The following is a 10,492-nucleotide window of genomic DNA, read 5'->3' on the forward strand; positions in this document are numbered from 1 at the left end:
GTAATTTTGGAGAAAAGCTGCGAAAAAGGACCTTGAACAAACAAAACATAGTTTCATTACAGGAAAAAACCGTAAACAATCGAAAAAATATATTTCCGATAGGGTGCTTACATGTAAAGTACTAGTTATATAAATTCTAGAACTTAAAATTTTTTGTTTAAATATAATTTCAGTCCTAACAATTTCAAATTTAGCTGTTAGAAATTATAATAATTGAATAAATTTAATTTAGAATAGTTATTATCTATATGACATATAATAACTAAAACCTTTTTTAACCTTCCCTTATATCTGAATTATTTATAATACAATGATAGCATGGCACACTCTTAATACAACATAATGCACATAAAATATGTCAATTTTACCTAATTTTGCATACAATTAAATTATGTGCAAATTTGAATATAACCTAATATCACACTAAAAATGTTAATAACTTTTTTATGGTTATATAATGTATTAGAATCTTGAGAGTTCTTTTGGATTTTTTAGCAGAAGATGGATTGACAGGCCGAAACGTGAACTGATTAATAAATTTGTGGTGATGTCTTAACAGCCCAATTTATTTTAATTCATAGAAGGATCTTCATATTAAAAACTCTTATTTTTTTAAATTTAGAGTTCATATTTTTCTCTTGAAATTTAATGATCTATGTATGTATATATGTACAGTTGTTTTAATATTCCTTTTGTAAAAACTATGATCTTGATATATTTTTGTTTTGTTTTTATTTTGTATGAAGTTTCAGTAAGAGTAAATGTGTTCATCTTAATCGTGTCTTATTTTCCATTGATTCATAATTTTAGTTTAGAACTATAGTTTAAAAAACAGGTTAATTTACTTGATTGCTAATAGCTGAATATTTTCTGGCTGGCAGTCGTTAGAGAAGATAATTTCCATAAAGCTTGCAATTTTATTCACTTTCAGAAGAAAACTTTTTTTAAAACTTTTTAAATTCTTTGTCCAGCCTTTAACTAATTTTTGTCAAAACCTTTGTTTATATAGTCCAGTGTGTTTGGCATGAGCATTGAAAGATGGACAAACCCAATTATTTTCGATGGATTGATTTTTAATTTATTTGTTGAGTTTCTTACGTCAATTGTGATTATATCAGCATAGTGCTGCCTGTGTGAGTATTTTTCACCTTTGCATGTAATTGGTGGGTAATTTTGGGTACAATGAATTTACATTATATGAAGAGCAATAGCACAGTGTTGAACTATTCCTTTAACTTGTTTTTCTAATTATTTTTTTCTATTGCTAAATAGTTATTGTTTTTCCTTAGATTTTGAAATTTAGAACATAGGCGCATATCAATCATTTGGTGCATGGAAGTTATTTATTTTTGTGGCCCAGGACATATTTATATTTGGGGCATGGGATAGATTTATTTTAGAGACCTGGAATGGATATAATTCTCGAGCCTTGGGTGAATTTACATTTTGGACTCGGGATTGGATTCATTTTTGGTGGCCAGGGCTGATAGAATTTGGTGCTCTTATGTGAATTTGTTTGAGGTCTTGGGGCTGATAAAATTTTATAGTCTTGGGTGAAGTTGTTTTGTGCTATCTGGGGTGGATTTGTAGCTGTAATGTCTGAAACTGTGTGATGGTTCACTGTCTAGCTATATACATGTGACAGTTGCTTTACTGATATTACTTGTACTATCAACTATCATGCTAAAGCTAGTGAGACTGTACACTCATAACTTTAAAAATCATGCAACTGAAGTTATAACAACATCACTGATTCCCTGAAAGCTTGTGATAATGGCGCATATTTTTTTATTAAAGTGGTTATTTTTTAGGTTCTAAGCAGATGATTTTGGTCGGAAGAATTGGCAGCACTGTGTCAGAGTTACTAAATCATTTTAAAGAAGCATAAGAAACTAAATATAAATAGCCATCTGAAAGGAAGATGGTTAGGGGTGTGGTCAAGGTAGAACACAAGTAAGTAAAAAAATATTTAGTTAATATCAATGTTTTGGGCAAAATTTCAGGCCTTTATCAGGGTGAAGAACAAAGACAAGATAACGACTATAATGTTTATGTTGATTGACGATCATTATAGTTATAACAACCATTATGTTTGTTATCTTGTTATCTGGCTAAAACATTGGTATTAATTAAATACGTTTTTTACTTATTTGTATTCTTCACTTACCGCTCCCCCAAGCATCTTCTCAAATAATATCCACGATCAATAATAAATGCATCCTTATAAATAGACATCAGTGGATTCCGCTCCTTTGGCTAGCTAAAATAAAATAACTGATTTTATTGTGACCTGTATGACACCTTGATACAAGTTTGATTTTTATTATATTATAGGACTAGATATAAGATATATCAGCATTAGTTTTGCTTGATATTAATTGCATAACAATAGCAATCTGCCTTTCTTGAATAATGGCACATCTTACCAAAAAAAATTTAGTTTTTCCCTGCGATAAACTGAAACCAATTTTCTCCTGTATAATTTGGTAACCTTGCAAATCGGGATTGCGTATAACAAGATGGAGGGAACAACAGTAGCAAGGAGCCTACAGCTACTTTCTCTGGGTCCTCTAACCTTTGGCATAAGGCATGGCAAAAAAGGATGCTAGTTTAGCAGCAGAGTTGAGGTCCAACACTTGTCCCAATCTATACTCCTTGGGCTTTACGTGATCCTCAGGTGGTCTGAAACGCCCTCCTTGTAGCTGAATATTCACTCGCAGAATCTCCAAAGAATCTCCTTGGTGATCTGAGCCTGAAACCAACATTAGATATGTCAATATATTCAATATTACATTAAGATAATTGGACCATATTCTAATCGGATCTAAAGAAAACTAAATCCCTCACCTCTTCCTCATGAGGAATATTTTTTTGTTTTTAAATTTACCCATCAAAATGTTTCTCCATTCGTGACCAGAGTGCTTTCTCCTAAAGTTTTCAGCCCGAGCGGATCTTCATGCCAATAAATGCTGAAGCGCTCTTGGTCTAAAGTAATAGGAATAATTAGTATCTCCGGAAGATGGAGATGGGTTGTAAGTATTTAGTTATGAGCTAAAGAAAAGAATAAGATTACTTACTCCAGTTTGACAATTCTGATTTGAGCCCTTCCCATGGTGATGTGGTCACATCCTGGAGGTCTAAGCGGCTGGTTTCCCTTTCGCATTGATCGTCAGAGTCGAAGTCCATCACGGGAAAACTGTACACTAGTTTCATTGTGTAAATTAAAAAGTATTGTTTTAAAATTTTGAATAAACAATATAACCTATAATATGGAAATTATGTAAATATCACTGAAAGCAAAGCAAGAGACACTGCTACAAGGACAAGGACAGACTGAGTGACGAGCTATGGTGGGCCTAAGATACCTCTAAAAGATAAATGTGGAGGCTCATCCTATTGGCCTGGACAAGGGTAATACCCAGGTATGGCACTACTATGGCCTTGTAGATTCCGACGGCCGAATCGATTACCTGCAACTAGGCGTATAAATCCTCAAACAGGGCCATAAATTATCATGCCACCCCTTACTTCAGGCAGGGAATACCTGGGTGTAAAAGGTACTCCACCATAAAATAAGAGAAGTTAACAAATTATTATTTCAATGGATAAATGTGAGATTATGTTTTCCTTCATTTTTATTTAAGGAAAGGGATCACTTGTTATGGAAAACATTAATTTGGTGAATAAAATATCTCGATTAGGCCTGTTGGCTGTAGTAAAAATATATATATTTATTTAACAATTACCTACCTAATACAAGTATGAGTATTTTTTTGGAAAAATAATACTGGTGATGCTGATTATTAAGGAATAATTTAACTATAAAATAAATAGTTTCACATAAGAATGTAAAACATAAGAATGCATAACACGAACTTTTAGATGAATGAAATAGTGATTGTACAGGTAGCTTTTTGGTGTCCCAATGGGAGTTACATTATCAGTGCCGATGGCAGGATTAGTTTTAACTGAGCTAATGAAAAGCACTCTTTGTAGAAGAGAAATAATGGTGAAGATTATATTATAATGTACAGCTACATATTTAATTAACTAGTTGTAAATATCTGAAACACATATTGTTGAAGCCCAAAAGTAACAGCAATAACAAAACAGTAACAGTTCTTATTTGTTTATATTTCAATTTAATTAAATTTGTATACCAGTTTGGAAGGTTTTTCTTTATTATTTTTTTGTTTTTATGATTCTTTTCAGGTCCTCCGTTTTATTTGTTTTCTATCACTGAACCAGCGAACAATTTTTTTTCTCTGTGGAAGAGGTAAGTTTATTCATTTAAGAAAAGCCCCTCGCCTGATCGCCTGCAACTTCACCCCCCAAAAATTATGGATTTTTTTAAAATGTAAAAATCATTACACATCTGTTCACAGTTATCATGTGATACAGATGAGTCTAAATTAATAACAAAATAACTCATATCTATATACAGTTATTGTTTACATCGGGACCTGCTCGTGCTATACTGCAGGTGTCCCGAGTGTAATTTTAAAATAAGGAACTTCGAATGTAGGACGAAACGCTTTGATCAAGGAGAGCAAATCCTGCCGCCCACCCTGAAAACCCCAAGCTCAACGACAGAAGGCTCAGCTAACGATACATGCTGAAAAGGTGATAGTGTACAGCGACACGCAGGTGCGCTGGGCAACGTGGAAACAACGCGACCTAGCCGTAACGCACAAAACAATAACAAAATAACTCATATCTATAAACATTTATATTAGTTACGATGTATATACAGTACAGTTATATAAGTCCCCCCCCCCACCAGTTTATGAACAGTCCTCGTAAAATTCGTTATGAGCAAGAGTAAAAATACAATCATGGTCCCTGTACAGAACATATCAACACAACAAAGCAACACACAAAAAAAAAGGATTATATAAAATTACAACACATGAATTAAGTACTACGCATAAGTTAAGCTCTTTACAACTTGAATAATATGAAATAAGGACAAACGAAAATTTTAAGATCACTTCTACCTAAATGCTAAAATAACTAAAAAGACTCGACATCAAAAAGGAAAAAAGTAGAAAAAGAAACAAAACTTTTCATAGCTGACTTTAAAGGGGCCTCTGCATGTTGGCCGAGCCATGGCGAACTCAGACATACGCGAGGATGTGGATGGGTGGCTTCGCTTGGTTGGCCTAGGCTCGTTGCCGAGCCGTCGTGAGTCGGTTTTTTGGGCACAGATCAAAGGGGTTCGTGTAGCATCTCCACCATTGTTCTTTGTCTGGTTGCAACTGAGAGCTGTTAGGAGGTTAAAGATGTTTGTTGGTACTTTTTATAATAAGTTTTATATTTAATCTTATTTATTTATATTTAATTTCCTTTCATTTTCTTTTTTTATAATAAAAATAATACAATCCAAGTGCAATGGCTGAAACCACTAGTACGCCCGCCATGCTTGCCTCTCTGAATAACACTGACATGTGGATGGTCCGCTCTTTGTTTGCCGAGCATTTGTACGAGCCTCCGATCCCTGGCGAGAGGCCAACATGTGGATCCACCTTAACACAGGTTTCTTCATTTCGCATAGTAAAAAAAAAACAAAAATACATATCTCTTTTTACATACTGTACGGAGGAGGAGGCCCCTCCAGGTTCCGGAGTCAACACACTCGGAATTTTCAACTGCTCTACGTGAACCGTCCTTGGTTTTTTTGGTTTCCGCACACTCTCAATAGTGACAACATCATGTTGTCTGAGGACGATCACCCTAAATGGGCCCTCATAGCGCAGTAGCTCCTTACCCCTATTGGTTCCTATTTTCCGGTATACTATGGTCCCAAGCAAGCCTGAGGTCCCCCATTACGTCCCGCAGATTTTGATTCTGACGTGTCACCCACCTACTTTTCTCTTTCTCAATGCGATCTTGCACCTTCCCCCACAATTTCCTCATAGCCGCGTTGTTCGTGACTATATCTTCCCCCGTAGTAGCCGTCTCCCTGAAATTCCTGCGACCACCCTGATGCCAAAAAAGGATCTCAAAAGGGGAGAATCCGGTGACTGCATGGATAGAATGGTTGTATGCAGCTACCGCCCTGATCATCGCTTCATCCGGTTACAGCCCCTTATCCATGTTATATACCCGCAAATGGTCACTCAGGGTGCTGTAGAGCCTCTCGATTCCACCCCTGCTTTTAGGATGCCCGGGCGTATTAAAATGCCAATGCACCTCCAACTGCTTCATCTCCTCTTTTAAAAGAGAATTTTCAAATTCGCGGCCCCCATCCGACGAAATTCGGTCCGGCACACCATAAAACTGAAACCAGGTACGGAGTGCACATAATACCGCGTCCGCCGATCTATCCTTTACTAGACAAGCCATCGCCACCTTGCTAAATAGATCCAATACTGTAAACCATTTGAAACCTTTCCATGCAAAGGTGACCACTTGCAGCGCTTCAAGTGGCCTATCCGTGGTGGGAGTTTCTTCCTGGGTTGCCCTTGGTGGATGTCTGTCGTATTTCGTGCTTAGGCACACCATGCACCCCCTATTGTCTCCTGTATCGTCCGTCGCATACCCCAGCAGAAGTATCTGAGTTTTAGTACTAAAAATATTTCGTTTATCCCTCGATGATTCGTTTTTCACTGATGGTGTCGTTGGTCACTTCCTTTTGCCTTTCAACGTCCCTAACCGTTTCTACCAGCGTTGTGCACCGGATGAAATTGCGGTCCATCCCTAACTGCTCCGTCCGCCACAGCCGTTTAATCTTCTCCCATATTACTGAATTCATATTACTGACAGCCGGTCTCCGCCTCTTTTAGCCGTCTACTACCATACGCTACCGGACGCTCCCCTCCTTCGCTATCCTGAGATAACACACTCCCAAGGCGTATTCACTTGCGTCTGTAGTGATTGTGAAGGGTTTCTGGAAGTCGGGAAACGCGAGGACCGGTTCCTTTTGCAATTCTTCCATTCATCGACGCACGTTATTCTCGAAAGTAGGGGTAATAACTATCCTGGAACCCTTTTTCAATAAGTTATTAAGGGGCACCAAATGATCCGCCATTTCGGGTATAAAGCGCCGGTAATAATTAAGGGCTCCCAAAAGTCTACGTATACCCTTCACATCCCTTGACACTAACATCTTTTTAAGCGCCTCTACTTTATGCGCGTCCGGTTTAACTCCCTCCCGTGAAATCGAGTGCCCTAAGAAATGTATCTCTTCCTGTCCCAGCGTAGATTTCTCGGAAGACAACTTGGGCCCAAATAACCTTACTCTTTCGAAAAAGACCCGCAAGTGTTCCGTATGTTCTTGTTCCGTCTTGCTGAAAACTAGGAGGTCATCCATATAAACCTGACACATTGACTCGTCCACTCCTCTCAAGAATTCATTCATAAGACGCAGAAACGTTATGGGGGCGTTCTTTAACCCGAACGGCATCCGAGTGAATTGATAGTGTCCCCGCTCAAATGTGAACGCCGTTTTCTCTTGGTCCCTAGGGTGCATTCGTATCTGATCATACCCCGCTTTCAAATCAGGCGTACTAAAAATTGTCGCACCACCTAACCTATGTATGATGTCCTCGAACCTAGGGATCGGATATCGCTCATCTACAGTGTTTTCTTTTAATTTTCTGTAATCGATGACGACTCTATATTTTTCCGTAAAATCGCCTGGTGCTCCGTTCTTCCTAACTGCCCACAAAGGACTATTGTATGGGGAAGTACTATTAACTATTATGCCCTGTCCTGAGACTGTCTAGTTCGTTCCGGATATGCTGCCGCAACGCCTGAGGGTACCGACGTTACTTCATGTATGTCACTCTCTCACTCTTTAATGGGATCTCATGTACGGTTTCCCCCGTTGCTCCCAGCATTTCTCCCTTTTCGAAAAAAATATCGGTATATTCGGCCATAATCTCTTGCCGCCAATCCCTTATCCGATTCACAGCCCCTACCCGCGTTTTATCGCTCCCCTGAAACTTAACGCAAGAAAAATTTTTCTTCCCTATCCTAATACGCCATTTTTTCCCGCTGGTTCTTATCCTCGCTCCCACCCTCTCTAGTAAGTCGCATCCCACAATTGCCTGATATTCGCGTGGCATACTGTTTACGATGTGAACCACCAGCTTTTCTCCACCCATACCCCATCTATTCAGACCAATCTCCACTTCCCCCTCTACACTACAGGGTCCACCCAAGGTGACTAATTGACAACAACATACCTTTACCTGGAGTGTCCTCTCTCCCTCTATGAGGCACCTCACTCCGCTCACTCGGATGAGATAGACAGACCGCCTCGCTTGCTCTCAACGCTTTAGTTTACCAACATGCGGTTGTCCCTCTGCCGACACCCTCCTCAGATTTCTGCTTCAGTTCTCCTTCCTCCAGATCTCCTTCTCCGAGCGCCATGTCCGCTGTTGCGTTCGCCTCCTGTCTCTGTACCGTCGTTCTCGTCCTCTGTCTCCGAAGCTACCAAGGCCTCCGTCGAATCACCCGACGAACCCTCTTGTCTAGTTCTGGTAACTCTGTGCCGCATCCTCTGAGCGTTGACTTCCATGGTTTCCCTCTAGTCGGTCTCCCGCCTTCGGTACATGTATGGGCATTGTCTAGCAATGTGCCCCTCGTTCCCGCACTCGAAGCACTTCGTGCGAGGACATTGGGCCACTGGATGTCCCACTTTTCCACATCCGTGGCACTTTCGATCACCTCTCCTCTCTCTTTCTCTAGGTTAAGCCTGGTTCGTTCTCTTCTCACCAAATCGTGCCGCTCGCTCCTTCGTGTGTTCCCCCTCTCTCCTACGCCACGCATTTTGAGGATTCCTGGGCCGATTGTACAGCACCCTTGACCATTCTAGTCCCTCCACCTCCATACGTGACTCCTCCTCTCTTGCACCTGCGTCTATTAGGTCACAAATGATCTATCTTGTGGTAGCCCTTCTTTTCTCCCAATTTCTTTCGCTAGCTGCATCTTTAAAATGCCCGATAGGAAATGCATTCGGGCCTGGACTTGCTCCATTTCCATCACCTCACTAAATTTGTCTGTTATTCGGTGGTACCGAGAGAACAGTTCCCTCGCGTAGCGTCCCTTCGATTGCCCTTGCTTCCTCCTTTCCCTAAACATCTGGAATATGTCCTCCTCCATACGACTTTTTTAGCCGTTCCTTGACTGTGTTCCAGGGCGTTTCCTCATCCGCCTGGATCTGGTTGAGGATACCCCGCTTTACCCGGCATACTACAGCTGCCTTCAGTTCTTCCGCATCTCCCCCATCTAACAGTCTTTCTTCTTTCTTTACCTGGATCACCATTATTCGATCACCCCTTTTTATAAAGTGACTCAGCTCGCCAGGTTCCCCGGTGAATTGTTCCAGATCCGAAATCGCCTTTCTAAGATCTTGCGTCGTTGCCGTTCGTATTTTAATCCACTGAAGGGCGTTCGCGTGTGCTTCCGGTATCCTGACTGCCGGGAGAGGTGGTGGAGGTTGAAACCCCTCTTGTTCTGGTGGGGCTTCGACCATTGGATGAGGTACCGGTTCCGGCTGAGTCTCTGGGGGTTCTGCGACAGCCGCCGGAATTACGTTTCCTAGTCTGTCTACTCCGAACGTTGCGGCTCTTACTAACTATTTCATGGTTCATGATTTGATCCGCTGAGAGAGGACAAAAACCATAAAAAAATAAATTAAGTAGCAAAAAAAAACTTACGTGATCTAAAGATCCTGGTTTCGGCACCAGTTACGATGGGTCAAGTGAAAATAGCAAAAAAAGAAAAGGAAAACTGGGAGAGAAATAACACACTCAGAGATTCCGTATATACTGGTTTATTCCTGGTATTAATCCTACATTTATAGTTTCAGGCCATGTTTACTTATGTGGGTAGGAATTAAGGTCATTATCAGGTGTCATACTACCTTAACTTATATACACAATTAGTTTTATAGTAAGCTTATATTATATTATATTATAACCACAGTCAGACAATTTAATGACTAATACTAAATGTACACTAATATAAAAATAAATATATTTGTTATGAATATAAATACTTAAAAAAACTAGGAATAACAAAATTAAAAATCTTCAAGATCTTTATTATCTGTCAAATCTACTACCGGAATTCCACGGCTTGAGATATACCGTCGTGGAATAGACGCTTTATCTCGGTTATCTCTTCTTTTCTAAAATATAAACGTGACATTAAGATGGGCTATACATTTCGTTTTTATTGCTATGTAATTAAACTATTTTAGATATTAAAAACTGGACTTTACCTCAGTGAAGGATATTCTGTGGATTTGCATGTGCCTTCTTAAGCCCCTAGCCGGTGCGAAAGGAATGTCGCACACTTGACAATCAAAGGCTCTGAACCGCCAGATGAATTCGGCTCGTCCCAGTTTATACTCCTTGGGCTTTCCGTGATCTTCTAGGTGGGCTGAAACGCCCTCCTTGTAGCTGAATATTCGCTCGCAGAATCTGCAAACGAATCTCCTTGGTGATCTGAGCCTGAAACCAACATTAGATATGTCAATATA

The 10,492-nt window shown here is 39.7% G+C and overlaps 1 long non-coding RNA gene across 1 annotated transcript; it reads right to left on the reverse strand.

Moving 5' to 3' along the window:
* Positions 1-2,860: 2,860 nt before the first annotated feature.
* LOC106687939 (uncharacterized) lies at positions 2,861-3,447 on the reverse strand. The gene is made up of 3 exons (XR_010844460.1): positions 3,366-3,447; positions 3,078-3,203; positions 2,861-2,985 (listed from the first exon to the last, which is right to left on the reverse strand). It is a non-coding gene; the product is annotated as an uncharacterized lncRNA (long non-coding RNA).
* Between the last annotated feature and the right edge of the window lie 7,045 nt (positions 3,448-10,492).

Source organism: Halyomorpha halys, unplaced genomic scaffold, assembly GCF_000696795.3.
Source record: "Halyomorpha halys isolate HHAL.00 unplaced genomic scaffold, Hhal_1.1 Scaffold1030.1, whole genome shotgun sequence".
NCBI lineage: Eukaryota > Metazoa > Arthropoda > Insecta > Hemiptera > Pentatomidae > Halyomorpha > Halyomorpha halys.